Source organism: Lepidochelys kempii, chromosome 8, assembly GCF_965140265.1.
Source record: "Lepidochelys kempii isolate rLepKem1 chromosome 8, rLepKem1.hap2, whole genome shotgun sequence".
Classification (NCBI taxonomy): Eukaryota; Metazoa; Chordata; order Testudines; family Cheloniidae; genus Lepidochelys; species Lepidochelys kempii.
In genome coordinates this window covers 26,491,869-26,514,171 of record NC_133263.1, presented here as the reverse complement: position 1 = coordinate 26,514,171, position 22,303 = coordinate 26,491,869, and the positions used below count along the sequence as shown (strand labels likewise).

Here is a 22,303-nt window from a genome sequence, read left to right as displayed (position 1 = left end):
GGCAAATGCCTATTCATTCTCGTAATAGAGAACATTGTGAGCACTTCATAACTACCACTCTGTTGGCTCTTAATAATAATTCACAGTATTGGGATTGACGTCAGTCTGTGTAAGTGGAATAAAACTTCATGGCTATTACAGTACACATTCATGTGTAGTCAAATGTTAATTTGGTTATTTAATATGAAAATAAATATTAAAGATAGAACACCAAAAGCACTAGTCTAAAGTGAGGTCTAAACAGATGCCTGGAGTACTCCAAAATAATAGTTTAACATTTTATTTTCCTGGCCAAAGGCAAAGAAGCATCAAATAATCATTTAACATATATTTACTGACATCTTAAGTAAAAGTGGCTCAGCTTTATCTGTATGATCATTTGCTTCACAGCTGAATCTTGCATATGCAGCAGATCTCTGCCCACCAAAACAACACCATAATTCCGCCAAGACAGTTAATGTTTATTTGCCACTGCTAACCAGAACTCAACTGTTTGATGAAGAAGTGGGGGAGGGAAAGAAAATTGTACATTTTTGGTGGCCTTTTCTTACCTTTTTCTGACATCTGTTTTAAGGTTTTTTCCTGTTTCCTATCACCAATATCTGTGGGCATTCTGTGTATAATAGAATGAAAATAGTGAACTCCTTAGAGGACTTTATGCAGTATTTGACTTTTCTCTAGTTTTGGGTTATGCCAAGATCTGCTTGAGACAGGGCTTGTCCAGGAAACGGTTTAGGAAGCGTTGAGAGGGAGATGGTTGATCATGTGATTATTGAGAATTCAGATTTCTCAGTTAACGCTCTATTTGTGGATTGAAATATACTGATGTATAGGCCATCATCCAAGGCCCAAATCCTGAATTTGGATTCACATGAGCAGGCCTGTACGCCCGTGCAGAGCCTCATTACACTCTATATGGTTTCAGGGGTTTGCCAATAGGATATGATTGCAGGATGAGGACCTATGTTAGTGAATGTTTAACTAACTATAGAGCTCTCTGCACCAGCACTGACCTGGTCTACCAAATTACTGTGCAGGAACATTCTCTGGTAAATGTATAAGTGTAGAAACTTATAGAATAAGAAGGGAGGGTAAGAAAGAGTGGGAACAGAACCATAAAAGAAAAAAAGGAAAGCAAGGGACAGAAAATGTAAGTGGAGCAAGTGTTAGGGCCTTTCAGATTTAATTCTGTTATTCTAGTCCAGGGGGGAAGAAAAGAAGGATTTCTACTGTTGTCATGAAGTGACCCTGAGCTGGTTTCTCCCATCTGGGCTTTCAGATTACTTCCCCCGCCCCCAGCTCTGCCCAGACTGGCAGCAAAGCCTGTCAAATGCAAAAAACTTAAAATCTTCACAACAAAATATTGCTGTCTTCTCCCCACCCCCGGCCCCAGGCATTCAGTGTGTCTGCATAGTATTAGAAGCACAGGCAAACAGTTCCAGCTCATTCTCCCTGGCCTGGGAAAGGTTAGTAGGCAGACCTCTTCCTACCAGAGTGTATCTGTTTATGACGGAAGAGGCAGATTATATGCAGCCCTCCTGCCCATAATTTGTTCTGAGGAAGAGGGGAGGCCTGCTCCCCCCTATACTATACTTCAAGGATTCTGGTCCCAGGCCTAAAAGGACCAGTAGCCTTTTTTTTACCCCAAAGATCAGCTGGGTATCCCAGGACCACTTCCTTTCTCTCAGGCTTCGCCTCTGTCATTCCCTAGATCCAGTGCTTAATTTGTAATGAAAGAGATGCCAGGGCTCAAGCAGGTTTCTTTTTTACTTTCATAACTGACATGACAAGCCCAGAGGTGCCAGGGTTATGAACTGCCAAGAATACAGGTGCCGGAGCTCAGCCCTGGCAAGTGCTGGCTTGAATTGAGCGCTGCCTACGTCTTTGTCTACCCCAGAACTCCTGAAACAGGGCAGCCTGGTCCATGAGACTTCCCCCTCTGGCCTTAAAAGTACAAGACCAGGGAGATTCTAGTGTTTTCTAGCACATCAGCTCCCTTTGAGTGACAACCACACTAAGAATCACAGAAATATAAATGAAGCATAAATGAAAAAGAGATGGAACAGCGTCAACTGGCTGTTTTCTAGAATATGAACCATACTGCAATCCCATAGCTCAGTAAATTGGCTTGTTCCCCAATCTTAGCTTGGCATATATTTACTCTTTTATATTTCTACTGTAAGCCCAATATAGCTGAAAACCTCTCTCGTGAACACACTTTAAAAATCCACTTATTTTTATACCAACTAAATGATTGTTGTAAATGGAGGAAGAAAGTTTCATACCTCGCAGGCAGATAGGTATGTGAGAGAGAAGTTACCTACAGTACATGTATGAAGCTTAATTTCTTTCCTCTTGCAAGGTTAGGATCAGAGGACTAGTTTCACCATCATGCTGAGACAATGGTGCTGAACAGTTTGGAGGCAACAGTTGATCCATTTCTTAGCAAACAGTGTAATTTTCTTCATTCACTTTTCTTCGTTTATTTATTTTATAATGAGGAGAGTGCTCTCAGGGAGGATGAGCAATTACCCAGCACTGTCCTCTGGGATCTTCCTGAAAGGAACAGAAACACTCAAGCATGATTCTCATCCACCTCTGCTAGGATCCAATAGTAGAGTCAATGATTTTACAAGCTACTGACATATCTAAAGGGCTCATAAGTACTCGGATGGGTTAAGTATTTTAATACAGTCCTAATTGAAGTTACAGATGCAAAGTTCCTATTGATTATACTCAGAAATTGCCAACAAATTGGGCATGACTAGAATTGACTGAAAGGCTCACAATGAATCCCCAAAACCACATGAAATTCACCTGTGTTTTTTATTTCATTAGAAGCCTGAAATTCAAGGGGAAAAGATTAATCAAAAGGTACACGATCCTTACAAGTGAATTGGGCCAAATTTGAAGCAACTCTGGCCCTGTTTATTGTTTTGGATTGAAATCAGATGAAACTCATGGTTTGAGATGTCTTTGACATGAAACAGTTTTGACTGCATTTCACACTGCATAGTTGAAGATACTCCAACTTGAATTTCCAGGTGAAAGTTAAAATGGGCGTGAATTCACATGGACTGAAATCTTGGGATGCATACAGACAACCTCCTGCCAAACAATATCACTGATTTTCAGAACTCTACTCTTGTGTTGAAATACAAGCCTTTTACAAGTGGAAAATCTTTCTTTTGCTTTGATTTTGTTCAAAGCTTTAGCTGAACTAAGATTATTTTGTTCCTTTCTAATATGGCAGTTGATATCAACAATGCAAATCATTTGATTTATGTCAGAGTGAAAAAGCCCTCTGAAAATGCAGTGGAGTTTTATGTTATAGGGTGGGAATATGTATATCATTAAGGCTATTTTTGGATGAGTCCTTATTTTCCCATAAATATCTAGTTGATGTTAATGATTTATTTTAATTAATAAAAAGAATGCTTCTCAAAAATGCTGCCATGGAACACACTGGGCCAAATTCTCCATTGCCCTGGGCCTCCTGCAGTCATTTACAGCTATGCAAAGTGGGTCTGAACTGCGGTCAGCACATCCCTCGGCCTGCGCCGTTTCCCGCAGCCCCCATTGTCCTGGAGTGGCGAACCGCAGCCAGTCGGAGCCGCAATCAGTCGAACCTGCGGACGCGGTAGGTAAACAAACCAGCCTGGCCCGCCAGGGGCTTTCCCTGAACAACCGGTGGCCCTAGTTTGAGAACCACTGATCTAGTAGATTTTACAACCAGGTGAAAACAGGCAGTAGGGAATCATGACCACTTTACAGACACTTAAATAAAAGTTCAGAGTAATAAGTGTGAGACTTTAGAAAATCCTAATCTATACGAGGCATTTTTAAACAAATATTACTACCCTGTGTTATTGGGAAAACAGATTTTTTTCCACTTCCATCAATCTAAGCCTATTTATTTAGATATTACTGAGTTATTAGTGCTGCTGTCTAGTCTCTTGTGTTTAATTTCCAATCTCCATTACATTCAAATATCCTAGCTGCTGACAAAGAGGTGGATGGTTCCATTTCTGTAGCTTCCACTCCTATAAAATGAATCTCAGTGTGAAAAATGAAGATTAATGGGCTTCATAATCATTCTGTTCTGCTAAAACCAATTTGAATAAAATGGAAAATGGGCTCAGATATGAAAACATCTTTAATATATTTGGATAAAAATAAGCATTGTGCATAACTCTGAGCTCATGCATATATTGTCATTTTATTCTGTACCCATTTGAAGCATCATTGCAGTATGTACACTGAATTTTTGTAGCATTCTCTTTTAAACTGTTAACTATATTATTTGCTAGGCCTGATCGATGTCAGTGTGAAGAGCAGGTTAGTAGAGTGTCTTTCTGAGCATGTGTTGTTTAATTAGAGTTGGTCAGGAATTTTTCAACTAACACATTTTCATTGGAAAATTCCAATTTGTTGAACTGAGGTTTTCTGTGGACATGTATCAGTTTTGAAGAAACTTTCTCAGATCTAGGATGAATTTCTGATCAGAGACCCACCCTAGAATAGTGAATAGGTTAGTGGACTCCCCTGGAATGTGGGAGACCCAGCTGCCCTAATCTGTGGGTTATCAAGTCACTCTTTCTCTCAATCTCTCCTGTTGAAGCTGTTCCACATTATATAAATAAATAAATATTCATTGGACCAGAAAGAGACTGGTCCAAATGAGAGAGCAAAGATTTCCAAATCCAAAAAGTGCCCAAACCACTATGCTCTTGGCCATTGTCGGGTGGGGGGGATCTGCTGGGGTGGGGGTTTCACAAATCTTTTTCAAAAATCTAATTTTAATTCCAGTGTAGAATGAAAAATCCTGAAGCCTCAAAAAAAAAAAAATGTGAAACAAAATTCTTGTTTTCTGGCCAGCCCTATTTTTAAGGACTCCATGTATGCTTTGAGATTTTTTGGGTACACCAGATATTTTACTTCCTTTCTTTAGGACTACTCACAGCATAGGCAAAAACCATGCGCTTCATACACTGTGGATAATTTTGACACCCCTCCCCCTCAAAAAAAAAGAAAAAAGAAACAGAAGTTTTTGCATGGAACTCACTTATGGACTCCAATGACTCAAATTTGACCCAAATTTACATTGTAAAAATGTACTAACTAAAATTACTAACAAAAAATAAACCCAGGAAATATTTCTACTGTAATTTCCATTGACGTTAGCCGAGACAACCCAGAATTACTCTCATGAACAGAATTTGGCCCCTTATTTACTGAAAGATACTGTACTTTCTGTGGTATTTTTGGTTTCAGTCTAAAGTTGTGGAGTTCCTTTGTGTCCAGTTGCATTTTTCATGAGCCAAGGATATATTAATTTTTCCATAACGAATTGCATATCAGTCACAAAAAGGAGTGGGACATTTGGAATACAGTATTTGATACATATTCAGCTTCTAGTCGCTTTTCCACACAATTGTGCTTAAATTAACAGAATGATGGCCCAGGAAAAGCTCTACATTATACTGCCTGTATTTAGCATTGATCCAGTGGCATCCGCCTTCTCAGTGATGCAAAGTCAATGCATTGCCCTTATCCACTACTTTTTCTGCTTTATCTTGAACCTTGCCAGTGTAGCTTCTGTCATGTTATTCTGGGATGTTGAGTCCCACCCCAATAATCTGCTGGGGAATCCCATTACATTACAAGCACACATCGTATTTCAATAAATAAGACTGAAAAGATTACTCTGCACTATTTCCTCTGACATTGTTACTTGCATAGGTTCACTTCACTTTTCCAGCTAACAAACTGGCATAGGAGAATTCTACTATAATGAATATTGCTTTGATTACAAGCTATGCACCAGCCTATGAGAACCATAAATACTTTACTATTTACAGGATATGGCACTTGCAACACATTTCTAGTTAATTTGGTCAGATGATTTGATGTCACCTCAAATGATGCATTGTGATGTGATGTACGGGTCCCCAGTCTACGAGCAGTTTTTAACATTAACAAGTGTCATGAAGTCAATAGAGGAGGTCCCTCTAACAAAGTTATCTCTGGAAATCTGCAACTATTTGGCATCAAAATCTCCCACCTCAAAAGAGTGACAGTGTACAGCAGATGTTTGCATAGGTGTATAAACTCCGGTTGGTATGAGGGGAAGAAGACTGATCTTGTGATTAAAGATACTACTCTGGAGATCTGGGTTCAATTCTATATTCACCTACAGATTTCCTGTGCAGCTTTGAGCAAGTCTTTTATTCTCTATGCAACTCACTTCTCCTCTTGTAAAGTGGCAATAGTAATAATTTATGTTCCCAACCTCTGTCTGTATTGTCCATTTAGATTTAAGCTATTTGTCTCTTATTGTGTTTAGACATAGAGCCAAGCACAAGAGGGCCTCAATCTGAGTGCTCTAGAAGCTACTGTAATACAAATATTAATCAATGTATTCTGGACTGAAACTCGCGGAAATGCTTGTGCAATTCACTTCTTCAAGTTTATGCTACAAATTCCAGCTCATTCCCTTGAGGTAAAAGAATGGCAACTTCACATGTATCTTCTCCTTTTCTCTAGCTACTAAAATGGGTTGGAACATAGGGGTTTTTCCTCCACTGAAAATAATGATGTTTCAGCAAAAATCAAAATAGAAAAAAAAACCAGAGAAATTTTGAGTTGGAAATGTCATCTCTCTGCTGCATAAGAGCTGTAGTTTGGGTGCTTCATGCTTCCATTCCCTTCAATACGCCAAGCTCCCTGGTCAGACAACATTTCCAGTGATGCACCTCTCTTGTTAAGGAAAAAATATGCATCACAGGAATCCCTGGCTGTGTTGAATTCATGGTAATTCAACCATTTTTTAATAGAAAATCAAAATTTTTCAGGAAAGCAGACATTTTTGTTTCTATTTAATTTACTCAAAACCACAATTTTCAGTTGAAAATCAGTTACAAAAGAATTTTTTCAACCAGACATAGTAACTACAGAACAATTGAACCATCTATTTCTATGAAGTATCACAAAGCATAATGGGAACAAGTCCAAGTACAAACTATTGGTTGGAAACTTATCAATAGTTACAGTAGCTCTGATATATTCTTGTAAAATAGCATCAAGTTACTCCACTTTACAAATGGAGGCCTCTAATTCAATGTGTGCTAAATAGGAGTTTGTATATCTTTTTATGTCTGCAATTACAAACTTGTAAAATTTCATAAACAACATTCAAGGCTTGTTGCAACTTTGGTCCTAAAGTTTGAGAGGGGGGAAAAAAAGGATTTTTTAAAAAAAGTTAAATTTAGTATATAAAAAAATAAAGTACCCCACTTTGTGTTTTTACACATAATTTAGGCAGGAATACCTTTTCTCATACGATGCTATTTAGTATCCTAGTATATTATAAAGATATAACAGTAGATTAAAAAACAGCATAAGAAAAAAAACCTCTATTCATTTTCAGTGTCTATGTAATTAGTCATTAGCTATCTTGATGAAAGGCTAAGAAAAAAATCAAGTAGAAAACCAGAACCAATTTCTCCATTGTTAAATACGTTGTACATGTAAAAGACAATTTTCCCAGCAGTACTATCATGGAGTGGCATTTAACTATAAGCTGAAGTTGTTGAAGTTAAAAGTTGCATCAGCTGTTATTACTGTGGTCAAAACTCAGATAGTAATGGTGCCTTTTTTTCCCCTCAACATGAGAAAAGTTTAACAGAAACATGCATTAACTGTAGGCATGTGTTTCCTCTGTTTTAGTATTACAGCGTAGTACTTGCTGTACCTCATTATTAAGGATAAGATTTTATCACGATAGTCACGGTGCTTGGGCTCTCATCCCCCCATGCTGCGGCTCAGGCTTCAGTCATTCTCCCATAAACCCCTGCCCCATTATTTTTAGAAAAATTCAAAGACAGGCTCTGGGATTACATAAATGTTTATTGCCCACAATCTGTTCATTAGTTTCACTAAAAATAACCATGACAAAATCTTAACCTTACTCAGGTTTCAGAGTAGCAGCCGTCTTAGTCTGCATTCAAAAAAGAAAAGGAGTACTTGTGGCACCTTAGAGACTAACCAATTTATTTGAGCATAAGCTTTCGTGAGCTACAGCTCACTTCATCGGATGCATTCAGTGGAAAATACAGTGAGGAGATTTATATACACACAGAACATGAATCAATGGGTGTTATCATTATTCATGCATATTTATCTTTAAAATAAATGCAGACCTGGCATGTATATTAATGAGACATTTTTAAAACATAGGCAATTTAACAAGACAAATTTTTAACTGAATGTTCAAATTAGACCTTATGGGAATGTCTACACAGCAAAAAACAAAAACAAAACAAAACAAAACCCTGGCTGGCCAGTGCCAGCCAGCTCAGTCTGTGGGGTTATTTCATTGCTGTCTTGAATTCTGGGCTCAATCTGGAGCCCGAGCTTTGGGGCCCTCCCACCCCGCAGGGTTCTAGAGCCTGGGCTCCAGCCCTAGCACAGAAGTCTACACAGCAATGAAACAGCTCTGCAGCCCGAGTCCCACAAGCCTGAGTCAGCTAGCATGGGCCAGCCACCGGTGTCTAGCCACAAGTGTCACATGACATGTGGCTTTTATTACAAATGCAGAACAAAAAGGATGATACAGACTGCTGCCATTTTGTGAAAAACAAAATCAGTCCTCCGACCTCACAAATATATCCACCACTGCCAATTGTGATGTCTTTCACAAACTAAGGGCTATGACATCAGATGGACAACAAAGAGTAAGAGCCGATTAACTTGGGGGGAAAAAATACCCAAGAAAGATCCAGTTTTCACCAAAAGGCTGATAGTAATGAAAAATACTGAAAGAAAACTTACAGCGAACCATATAACACAGATATAGAATTATCTCTTAATAGAGAAGGGCTTTGTTGAAGTTTTCTAGAAGGCATCAGTGGATCAATAAAAACTTGAATTAATCCTCAAAACACTGTGAAATGTGGATTTCAGGCTTCCATTCATCTTGAACTCCTTGTGTTGTACCATGTAATACAGGAATATGACAGTACTGTGTGATACTAATACAGCACTATCTGTGCTGAAAATTCAACACCTAAGCTCAAGAGGGATGGTCTGAAATAAAGTGCGATTGTTAGCTTTCTTTTTTCTTTGGTGGGAGAGGGGCTCACATCTACTGACCCCACTATCATAACAGTGCTAAATACTGCACAGTAACAGTTAAAATAACCCCCTTGTGGAAACATTAGTACACTCCGAAGTGCTTGAGAAATTAGTTACCTTCTTGAAAGACTCTACTTTAATCAAAAACATTAAGTTAATTTTTTACTGTAAAAAGGATATTAGGTAATAGAGAGCATAATATAATTAAGGAACTATTCTACTGAAATCAGGCACCTGTAGCAAACTGAATATAACTTGAAGAGAGGACTACAGGTTGCAGAAGAGAAGAATTTGGAGGAGACAGCAGGAAGTCAGTCTGTTTCCACATGGTAGAATGATAGCTAATGTGTCAGCACCTTCACAATTAGTTCTCTTAATAAAAAGAGTTTCATTTTAGAAACATGGGGTTCTCTCATGTTATTGCCTAGCACATGGGTCATGAAATAGCACCGATCATGGGGTGGTCCAAAATAAGAGATAACATGTTGGTCTCTGGATCCTTCAATGAGTATATAACACTGCTTCTCCTTGAGATATATATATATATATATATATATATATATATATATATATATATATATATATATATATATATATATAGTTGTGATTCATAATATATATATTATACATACTATATATATATAGTTGTGATTCATAACTTAGCATGATGGATGGAAGAAAGAATGGCTGATAGTGGCCCTAAAGAACAAATTGAACTTTCTAGTCCTAATGCCTATGAGAATGGCTACTTTCACGTGTACAACCCTGAGGAATGAAGCATGAATTAGTTTAACTGACAACCAGTTTGCCTAACTGTTCTGTTTCCCTTTCTGCTAGGTTGATGGTTTTTTTAGTTTATCTTTTCCCCAGAACAAATTGTGGTAAGGGTGACAAATGGTTTAAATACAGGAGGATTATCTTAATGATACTGCTAAAATACTACCAAATCATAGTTTCAGCCTCCCTTACCAAATAAAAGGAATAAGCTATGTTTAGCCTACATTAAAATCCATGACATGAAAATATGGTCAGGAAAGCATCAACAGTAAGCAGTGTGTCCCCAAACAAGCCCCAATCAAAATGCAGCCACTGCCCCAAAAGATGGTAATACTATATGACTATTGTCATGTGTGATACCGAAATATGCTGTGTTTCCCATCAGCACATCTTATGGTGCTATTTCCTATTCCTCTCTCCGAAAGCATACCTTCAAACACTTTCCAGAGCCCTGAGGATTCTGAACCTGTTTTTCCATTTACTACTCAAAGCTTAGGTCAAGTCAATCCACTTCTGAGCTAAGAAAACCTTATTACAGCTCTTGCAGGAACCCATAAACACTGCTCCTAAGTCAGCCAGCAGGGCCATTAAATATCAAAGTATTTTCTTCTATGTAAGTTTGAGAGGGCTGCCTCTCCACAATATGCTCAGCACTTGCTCCTCCAGGGAAAAAAATTAAAATGCTACCTTTTTTGTAAAATGATTTATTAAATGTGGAGGTTAGAACCTTTGCCACTGGTGTATACGCTGTGGGCCAGATCCTCCCCGGTGTAGACTGGCATAGCTCCACTGGCTTCACTGATTTACATGAGCTGAGGATACATACAGTTTCAGAAGACATGGGCCAAAATTTTCATAAGTGACTAGAGATTTTAGGTGCCCAGCTTGAACTACCTTAAAAAGTCCAGATTTTCATAGGGTGCTGCTCAGTCCCTTCTGAAAATTAGGCACCATTAAGGTAGTTCAAGTTGGGCACCCCCAAAATTGAGACCCCCAAAATCACTAGCCACTTTTGAAAAATCTTTAAACTTAGACCCTACATGAAATCAACCTATTTATGTTGATAAACACTGTGATTATGCATATCACTTAACTCTGTGTGATCCACCATGCAGTCTGAATCTATTTCCTGGGTGGAGAATGGGAGTAAAAAACATCAGAATAGTTCACAGATGCACTTTTTTTGCCCTGGAAAGGATATCCCCTGCAAATCATTGTCATTACTGAAGAAATTGTGGCTTTATCCTCCAAGTAAATACTCCTTTAGTCTAAAGTTTCATGCTGGATCTGAGCTGATTCTTGAACTTGGTAGAAAAGAAAATCCATGCCACAGACTAGTTTGTGAGGTATTGATCTCTAAGTGAGAGGAGAGGGGTTCAGCATCTAAAGTTCTGCGAGACCAGGGCTGTCCTTAGGCATACGCAGCTGCATAGGGCACCAGAAACTTTGGGGCACCACCAGGACCAGGGACGGCCTTTTTGGGGTGGGTGGCCGGGGCGGGTACACAGGGCAGCCCGCCAAAGAGGGTGCCGTGTGCTGGCCCGGCCCGATGCTCCATGCACGCTGCAGCCAAACGGCCCCAGCGCTGGTTCCTCTCTGGCCAATCCCCTCCCCCCGGCTGCTCTTGACCAGCGGGTCCAGGGCTGCCTTCTCCCTCCCTCCCTCCTTTCCCCTGCCCACTTGCTCCTCTCGGCCAGCCGGCCGCCAGCTGAGGGCTCCTGCCAGTGATGGGGGCGGAGAGGAGCTCTCAGCCTCTGAGGCTTTGCTCCGCCCCCACCTCGTCTCGCCAGAGGCTGGTACCACTTGCTGGTGTGAGCGGGGGGAGGCTCGGCGGCAGGCCCGGGGGTTTCTGGTTACTGCGCTGCCATGCACTGCGGGCAGCTGGGCTCCCCTGTGGCATGGCCCCTGCCTCCTCCCTGCACTCTCGGGCCACTGCCAGACCTGGGGCAGCACTGGTGGGAGGGAGATGTGCGTGCAGCTCCCGCACCCCATCCCGTGCGCCTGCTCCAGCCCCACCACTATTCGAATGTGGAAGCCGGGGAGCATGGGGTTCCCGGACCATGCAGGAGGCAGCACCAGCATCCAGTGGAAGGACACCTCAACCAGGGGGTGCTCCTTGTTCCAGGTAAGCCCCCTTGGCCCAGGCCCCATGGAGCAACTGGAGACCCAGTTCCCCCTTCCCCATCCCTCCACCAGCACCCCTGGGGGAGACTCAGTTCCCCCTACCCCATCCCCCCACCAGCAGGGCGGCTCAGTATCCATTGCTGCCTCATCCATCCCTCCACCCCCCGCCCTCAAGGCTGTGAGCCCGGGTTGCGGCAGCATCTGCTCCATACGAAGCTCAGTGTGGGTCAGCAATGGTGGGGGGAGGGGCATAGTCCATCAGCATTATAGTGGGCTTAATTTGTTTAGACTGGTTTTAATAAAGTGCATATGGTAAGTTTTCCAATGCTGTAAGCCTACGTTTGGGTTGCTAAGAGCAAGTCGGGCATAGGGGCACCAGTTGAATAATACTGAGTAGGGCCCCATAAATCCTAAGGATGTGTGAGACTACCAATACATGTAAATATAAAAAAGTATTCCGTTTCTTATGTGTGCTTCAGCAGATTCCTTCAAGGTTAGTGTATTGCCTGGCAGTCCACTTGATTATTTTTCTATGTATACATCATCAGTTTGGCATCTAGTGCCTTCAGGTCTAAAGAAGAGATGGAGTGTGAATAAACTAACTTTTGCTTACATGTGAAGCATAAATAAGTGAGTGTGTGAGAAAACAATGCTTCTGTTTCACTGAAAATATACCATAATATATTCCCTCTTCTTCAAGATTGTTTGGACCATAATGGAATGCTGGAAAATATATACAAATATTTTACACCTCCGCACACCCCTATTGGAAAACTGCTAAGCAAGCTTTGAGATTTTCCTGTAGTAATTATTGCCACCTATGTCTGGCCAAATAAATTTGTCATAAAAAGAGGTAAAACAAACAGTTTTGTAAATAAACCTAGCTCATTGATGGGAGCTGTAGTGAAAAATGCACATTACTAAAATGGAGCTAACAATTCAAAACCCATCCATTCAGGATACACAGCCTCTCTAGGATGGAGACATTTCTTTCTTTCTTTCTTTCTTTCTTTCTTTCTTTCTTTCTTTCTTTCTTTCTTCATCCATAAATGTCAATGGTACTGAGTTTTTATCTAGAGCCATTCATTAGCAAAATATCCGAGATCTAAAACATTAACAAATATTAAGCCTCTGCAACACTGCTTTATAAAGTGAAGTATTACACCCATTTTAGTAAATGAGTAAACTGAGACATATGTTAAGAGACCCGTCTAAGCTCAGACAAATTTGAGTGGCAAAACTGGGAAAAGAACATACAAAGTCCTGATTTCCAGGCTCCAAGTTGAGTAGCATGGTTGTAATTAAGGCTATAAGGAGACTCACTCAGTTTTTCACTAAAATGTATTTTAAAATCCCCTTTTCACATTGTTTGGACTCATGAGGAAGTCCATGTAATGTAGTAAGTAGAGAATAAATCAAATAACCCATTTTGAATAAGGTGTACCATATGTTGTGATAGACATATATAGGATCCAGTGCACTAAATGACCTAACAACCACTATGTAGGGAAAGCCAGAAAATTACTATGCTCTCAAATGAACTCAAACCAGAAAATGATAACACAAAAACACCATATCACACATGGGCGAAAGCTTTTCACAAAACAATCACTCCATATCTGACCTCTCAGTCCTCAGTCAAAAGAAACCTGCTCAACACCTTCAGAAGATAAGCATGCGAGCTTAAATGCGAAGACAAGCATGCGAGCTTAAAGCAGGAGTTGGAAGTCGGGCCAAGTCAGGTACCAGAAGGTCAGAGTCCAAGACACGCCAGTGGGCAGACTGAGAATCAGGTGTCAGGAGACAGGAAGTGTCAGGTTACCAAGAGATTGGGATCAAGTGCCAGGTTACAGACAGCAATTGAATAGCAATGTTGAGGAAAAAGCAGGGTTAGAAGCTGGAGTCTAGGGTCTATCGCAAGCAGGATCTGGAGCAGAGATGGACAGGCAGTCTGTGCTGTTGCTCAGACTGCTCCCCTTTGTGGCTTCCTTGTTTAAGTATTGGTACTAGCCAATCAGTGGGCTGTAAGGACCTGCCACTCAGGTCCTGCTGACCAGTACTTCCTGCCAAGCCCAGTCTCAAAGGATCATCCCGTGGGAGCCCAGCCTAAATCTCCCATGATGATGCACTGATATCAGAAGCTCAGAATCCCTATGGTTCCAGCCCTGCAGGTTTTTACAGTGGCTTATTACATCATCTATAATCCCCTAGCAACCCCACTTCCAAGCTGCCTTTTTTTTTCTTCTCCCTTCCTTCCAGCCCCATGACTAGAGGGGTGTTAACAGGCCACTTAACCTGGAATGATCCCCTGAAATGTGTGTTAACTACTTATGTTAAAAAATCTGTTCCAACTTGTACTACTCCACATGTCACAGATAACTACATCTCCCAGACTTGAAGAAGAGCTCTGTGTAAACTCGAAAACTTGTCTCTCTCACCAACAGAAGTGAGAGACAAGACAATCCTACATGCAGTTGACATATTAAATTGTTCCCCTTGTGCTTCACAAATCTTGATTCAGCACCCCTTATTAATCTAAAACTAGTGTACATAGCCGGAGACACAAAAGGTATAGCCATGAAGTATCTTTTCTGCAGTTACAGTTTCATGCAACTTAGACTTTTTCTGAGTCACTCCATAAATCAAGTGGATGTGGACAGTTACTGAAGACCTATCTACCTAATATGTTCAACTCTAAAGATTAGAAGATAAATACTTGTGCTCTCAGCTTCTGCAAACAGTCGAGAAATACATTAATGGTCTTATGAAATTCCCATTGCAATCAATAGGATTCTTTCTATTGACTTTAGAAAGAATCATAGAATCATAGAAGATTAGGGTTGAAAGAGACCTCAAGAGGTCATCTAGTCCAACCCCACTGCTCAAAGCAGGACCAACCCCAACTAAATCATCCCAGCCAGGGCTTTGTCAAGCCTGACCTTAAAAACTTCTAAGGAAGGAGATTCGACCACCTCCCTAGGTAAAGCATTCCAGTGCTTCACCACCCTCCTAATGAAATAGTTTTTCCTAATATCCAAACTAAACCTCCCCAACTGCAACTTGAGACCATTGCTCCTTGTTCTGTCATCTGCCACCACTGAGAACAACCTAGCTCCATCCTCTTTGGAACCCCCCTTCAGATAGTTGAAGGCTGCTATCAAATCCCCCCTCACTCTTCTCTTCTTCAGACTAAATAGGCCCAGTTCCCGTAGCCTCTCCTCATAAATCATGTGCCCCAGCCCCCTAATCATTTTCATTGCCCTCCGCTGGACTCTACAATTTGTCCACATCCTCTGTAGTGGGGGGCCCAAAACTGGATGCAATACTCCAGATGTGACCTCACGAGTGCCGAATAGAGGGAAATAATCACTTCCCTCGATCCGCTGGCAATACTCCTACTAATGCAGCCCAATATGCCGTTAGCCTTCTTGGCAACAAGGGCACACTGTCGACTCATATCTAGCTTCTCATCCACTGTAACCCCCAGATCCTTTTCTGGGGAACTGCCACTTAGCCAGTTGGTCCCTAGCCTGTAGCAGTGCATGGGATTCTTCCATCCTATGTGCAGGCGTCTGCTCTTGTCCTTGTTGAACCTCATCAGATTTCTTTTCCCAATCCTCCAATTTGTCTAGGTCACTCTGGACCCTATCTCTACCCTCCAGCATATCTACCTCTCCCCACAACTTAGTGTCATCCACGAACTTGCTGAGGGTGCAACCCATCCCATCATCCAGATCATTAATGAAGATGTTGAACAAAACTGGCCCCAGGACCAATGCCTGGGGCACTCCGCTTGATACTGGCTGCCAACTAGATATCAAGCTGTTGATCACTACCTGTTGAGCCCAACGATCTAGCCAGCTTTCTATCCACTTTATAGTTCATTCATCCAATCCATACTTTTTTAACTTGCTGGCAAGAATACTGTGGGAGACCATATCAAAAGCTTTGCTAAAATCAAGATATATCATGACCACTGCTTTCCCCAGATTCACAGAGTCAGTTATCTCATCATTGAAGGCAATCAGGTTAGTCAGACATGACTTGCCCTTGGTGAATCCATGTTGACTGTTCCTGATCACCTTCCTCTCCTCCAAGTGCTTCAAAATGGATTTCTTGAGGACTTGCTCCATGATTTTTCCAGGGACTGAGGTGAGGCTGACCAGAGTGTAGTTCCCCAGATTCTCCTTCTTCCCTTTTTTAAAGATGGGCAATGTATTTGCCTTTTTCCAATCACCTGGGACCTTCTAACTACTAACTGTAGTCTGTAACCTATCATTTAAATCAGATTCTGCACCAGATGACTGGAGGATAGCTAATGTGACGCCAATTTTTAAAAAGTGCTCCAGAGGTGATCCTGACAATTACAGGCCTGTAAGCCTGACTTCAGTACCGGGCAAAGTGGTTGAAACTATAATAAAGAACAATATTGTCAGACATAGAGATGAACATAATTTGTTGAGGAAGAGTCAACATGGTTTTAGTAAAGGGAAATCATGGCTCACCAATCTACTAGAATTCTTTGAGGGGATCAACAAGCATGTGGACCAAGGGGATCCAGTGGATAGAGTGTACTTAGATTTTCAGAAAGCCTTTGACAAGGTCCCTCAACAAAGGGTCTTAAGCAAAGTAAGCAGCCACAGGATAAGAGGGAAGGTGCTTTCATGGATTGGTAACTGGTTAAAAGATAGGAAACAAAGGGTAGGTATAAATGGTCAGTTTTCGGAATGGAGAGGAGTAAATAGTGGTGTCCTCCAGGGGTCGATTCTGGGCCCAGTCCTATTCAACATATTCATAAATTATCTGAAAAAATGGGTAAGATGGCAAAATTAGCAGATGATACAAAATTACTAAAGATAGTTAAGACCCAGCCAGACTGCGAAGAGCTACAAAAGAGTCTCTCAAAACTGGGTGACTGGGCAACAAAATGGCAGATGAAATGTAATGTTGATAAATGCAAAGTAATGCACATTGGAAAGCATGATCCCAACTATACATATAAAATGATGGGGTCTAAATTAGCTGTTACCACTCAAGAAAGGGATCTTGGAGTCATTTTGGATAGTTCTCTGAAAATATCCACTAAATGTGCAGTGGCAGTCAAAAAGTGAACAGAATAATGCTGGGAATAAGTAAGAAAGGGATAGATAGTAGGACAGAAAATATCATGTTGCCTCTATATAAACCCATGGTACCCCCACATCTTAAATACTGGGTGCAGATATGATTGCATCATCTCAAAAAAATATATTGGAATTAGAAAAGGCTCAGAAAAGGGCAACAAAAATGATTGGGGTATGGAACGGCTTCCATATGAGGAGAAATTAATAAGACTGGGACTTTTCAGCTTGGAAAAGAGACAGCTAAGGGAGATATGTTTGAGGTCTATAAAATCATAACTGGTGTAGAGAAGGTAGATAAGGAAGTGTTGTTTACTACTTTTCATAACACAAAAACTAGGTGTCACCAAATGAAATTAATAGGCAGCAGGCTTAAAATAAATAAAAGGAAGTATTTCTTCAAACAACGCACCGTCAACCTGTGGAACTCCTTGCCAGAGGATTTTGTGAAGGCCAAGACCATAACAGGGTTCAAAAAAGAACTAGATAAATTTATGGAGGCTAGATCTGCCGACGGGTATTAGCCAGGATGGGCGGAAATGGTGTCCCTAGCTTCTGTTTGCCAGAAGCTAGGAATGAACGACAGGGGATGGATCGCTTGATGATTACCTGTTTTGTTCATTCCCTATGGGGCACCTGGCATTGGCCACTGTCGGAAGACAGGATACTGGGCTAGATAGACCTTTGGTCTGACCCAGTAGGGCAATTCTTAAATTCTTATGTTCTTCCCCTGATCTCCACGAGTTTTCAAAGAAAATGGCCAATCACATCAGCCAACTTCCTCAGCACCCTCGGATGCATTACACCCAGCCCCATGGACTTGTGCATGTCCAGATTTTCTAAATAGTCCTTAACCTGTTCTTTCACCACTGAGGGCTGCTTACCTCCTCCCCATACTGTGCTGCCTAGTGCAGTAGTCTGGGAGCTGACTTTGTCAAAAAAAGCATTGAGTACTTCATCTTTTTCCACATAATCTGTCACTAGGTTGCCTCCCCCATTCAGTAAGGGTCCCACACATTCCCTAGCCTTCTTGTTAGTAACATACCAGTAGAAACTCTTCTTGTTACCCTTCACATCCCTTGCTAGCTGCAACTTCAATTGTGCTTTGGCCTTCCTGATTACATGCCTGCATGCTCGAGCAATATTTTTATACTCCTCCCTAGTCATCTGTCCAAGTTTCCACTTCTTGTAAGCTTCCTTTCTGTGTTTAAGCTCACCAAAGATTTCTCTGTGAAGCCAAGCTGGTTGTCTGCCATATTTGCTATTCTTTCTGCACATCGGGATGGTTTGTTCGAGTGCCCGCAATGAGGCTTCTTTAAAATATAGCCAGCTCTCCTGGCCTATTTTCCACCTCATATTAGCCTCCCATGGGATCCTGCCCATTAGTTCTGTGAAGGAGTCAAAGTCTGCTTTTCTGAAGTGAAGGGTCCGTATTCTGATGGTCTCCTTTCTTCCTTTTGTCAGGATCCTGAACTCGACCATCTCATGGTCACTGCTGCACAGGTTGCCACCCACTTCTACTTCCCCTACCAATTCCTCCCTGTTTGTGAGCAGTAGGTCAAGAGGAGCACGGACCCCAGTTGGTTCAGCCCTAAAACTTTTCCCACATTGATCTTGATTTGCTATATTGCTTGTTTATAGCTGTTTCCATAGAATAGCTTTAGCTATCATAGCTAGAGATGAACACATAACTGATCTTTTGGTTGGGTGGCCAAATCAAAAAATATCTGGAAAAAAGAAAATTTGGTTGAACCAAAACTGATTTTTTTTCATTTTTTCTTGCCAAAGTGAAAAACAACCCCACAAAATTGCTTCACTACATTTTCTGTGACTTTTATCACCCTTTTAAAAAAATAAATAAATAAACAAATGGAGCTAAGTTTCTAAACAAAACATTGATTCAAAATGAAAAGTCAAAACATTTTATTTTAACATAAATATTGAAAATATTGAAAACACATTTTGACTTTTTTCCCCCTGTGTTTTTTTATTCAGCAGAAACTATTTACTGATTTTGACCCAAATTTGTTCAATAGTTTTGGTCAACCCAAAACTGCATTTTTGACAGAAGTTACTTAACTGAATTTTTTTGCCCAGATCTAATCATAACATACCTCTTCCATCTAGTTTCTATTTTGTCAAGAGATAAATTTAGAAAATTAGATCCATCAATAATCAATCAAGCATGAAACTAACAACACTGCAAAGAGCTGTGCATTCTAGCCACTGCAAAGAATGGTGGCTAGAGCTAAGAAACTCTGCAAGTCCTTATAAGGAAGAGTGCTACAAAAGGACACACTGCACAAATTCATAAATCCGTTTTGGGTTGTTGCCCATTTCATGAATGGACTATTCTTCTGTTTTTATTAATACTGTTGACTAGCTACAACAGGTGACATTTTTATCCCCTTAGGCTGTCCATTATCCAAATGAAGGGCCATCTGGAAAGAGATTCTGTTCACTGAAAAATGTGACAGAGTTGATGGCTTTTTAACTGCTAGTCATCTATGATTGCTAGTAAACACTGAAAATTAGCATTGATCCTCCCAAATGAAAAAAAAGCAGTAAAGTACTTAAGACCAGGCTTATGGAAACACCTTCTTGGCAGGTATGCAGGCTAATTAATAATTATAAATGACAACCTTTCCTTACTTTTGGAAATTAATATCAGTTGTATTCTCTAAAACAAATAAACATGACTACAGATGGGACAGCTACTTGTATAAGCCCACCTCAGTAAATGCAAACTAGAAAATAAGGTGGGATTGAAATCTCTGCCCTGCTACACACAGGTACTAGAGCAGTATCATTACCATAAACCTACACATTCAGAAAATCAAGTAGCTTGACCTTTATGCCAACCAAATAGAGCCTGGGAGGAATCAAAAATAGGAAATGGATGTGGTGACATTGCCTCTTGTTTGGAAGGCTCTGTGGGGAGCCACTGCAGCTGCGATGGAGTCAGAAATACGTTCAGAGGGGAAAATAAGAGAACTACTGCTATACTGGCACCTGTTCTCAGTATGAATCTGGGTGTTTTGCACCAATTCTAGGAGAACAACTGGCAAGGACAGTTTATTAAACATTTTAATCCAGTCATATATCTCCTACTAGAACAGCTTTTACTGTAGCCTTGGAGCAATGCAGGGCAGTAAAGAAACGCACAGTGAATCTACTCATCAAAGTCAATGAGAAAACATCCATTGACATCAATGGTGCTAGATCAGGCTCTAAAAAGTCATGCCAGAGCAAAAATTGCAAGCTCTGGTGTGCCCTGACAAAGGTGGTGACCCACTCTGAACAAGATCAAATGACATCATGAGAGATATACCAATTGGGGACGTTTTCCAAGTTAACCTTTGTCATCTTGTGATATCAGAAATCATGATAAACTCATTTGCTGTTAAATGCAGATGTCACATATTTCATACAAAACAGTCCTTCTTGAAGACATGAACAGTGAAAGAAAATCTGAGATGGGTTTTATCCATAATTTAGTTTAGGGCATTTACTACCAATTTAAGGGTGGTCTGTAATAATATCAGCCTTTCACATATGTTGTCTAACATTACTGTATGCATTGCAGAGATACTGTAAAAATGGAAATAACACAACTAGTAAAATACCCAACCTATGTAACAGTTATACAATAAATAGGTATGGGCAAATTGCTGTGAAGGGCAATTGGGAAGGACAAAATAAGGTAAGAAACCAACCCGTAACTCAAACCTTTGTCTGAGTCTGGTTCTAAAAATGGACAAAAGTTTTTCTGAGTTTCTGAAATAATTGCATGTGTGATTTTTCATTTCTGGCTTACAAGACCAGAACCAGAGATGCCAAGATACTGAATAGCTGTATTTATAGTATTTCCAGCTGGAACTAGAAGCATCAGAAATTCCCTTGAGAAAATTTGTTCTCAACCTTCCAGCCAAATTTTGCAAACTCAAAAAGTTTTGATAGTTGGGATAAGCCTTTTATAAACCACTAAATTTCAGTGCTTATCAAAACCAAAACCAACCATTGAACCACTGGAGATTCATCCATCCCTATCTTTGATTTTACTACCCATGAAGCTTCTGTTCTACTGTAAAAAACTAGGCTTTATATTTATTGACCCAATTCTGCAACTCTTCCTTGTGATGTGCACTGCCACCATACTTTGAATTGGCGCTACCCAAGGTAAGAGCCCAGGATCTTGTTCTATGCGTGTGCAAATATAAGAACTAGACAACACCATTATGCCAAGTTGGTTACCAAAAAAATTAACAGCAAATGAACAAGCAAAAAACAAACAAACAAACAAACAAACAAACAAAAACCCATGCTGAGGCTTTCAAAAGTAGCCAACAAATAAAATAATGGACTTTGTCACACCACAAGACATAAACCAGTTTTAGTTTTGAAGCACAGCTCTGAATAATATGGCAAACAGAATAATCAACTTATTTGTCTGCTTGTCTAATATGAAGGCAACATTATCAATGGACATACTGCAGCTATGATATAAGATGCTGAAGAAAGGCACTGCAAAATTGTTTTTCATGCAACTGATAACACTTTGTTAATTTGGACATTTCATATTTAATAAAAAACTATTTAAATCGGAAACTATCAGACTGCCACTGATGGGGCTTCACACACATTTTGTCTCCAAATAGTGATTTAATCCTTTCAGTTTTTAGTATCCCTACCCCTGACTTTTAAAATGAAGGGAGCATTTTAAACACTTGAAAATACTTTTATGTTAAGCCACTCAGCTGGCATGAATAAAAGGAGACCTCCTAAAGTGCTCTCTAATGATGGGGATAGCAACTGGCTAGCAGAACACTGAGCTTGTTTTTCCACAGTAGATTTGAACAGCAGTCTAATGAAAATATTGAAAATGATTTCTTGCCCTCCCTTTTATCAGAAATCATAACTTGCCTAAAGCCATATGAGTAATCAAAGATCCATTTGAGCTGTGATTCCTATGTGCATATGCTCAGAGCAGGTATTTCACAGCACTCTCTAATCAGCACTGCAAACATTTTTCATTAGTTTCACATTTTGTTAAAACTGTGAAAAGAAAGAAGAGATGGGATCAAATGTAAAAGAATGAGGTTAGGAAGTAAAGCAAGCTTGCTCTTTACGTCAAAATTTTACTATAC

The 22,303-nt window shown here is 40.4% G+C and overlaps 1 long non-coding RNA gene across 2 annotated transcripts in view; it reads left to right on the top strand.

Moving 5' to 3' along the window:
- The first annotated feature begins 11,731 nt into the window (after nucleotides 1–11,731).
- The window catches only part of LOC140916513 (uncharacterized), a 50,758-nt gene continuing 40,186 nt past the window's right edge, over nucleotides 11,732–22,303 (top strand). For both annotated transcript variants that reach the window (XR_012160536.1, XR_012160535.1), the window contains exon 1: nucleotides 11,732–12,037. This is a non-coding gene — a long non-coding RNA (uncharacterized lncRNA). The remainder of the gene's footprint in view (nucleotides 12,038–22,303) is intronic.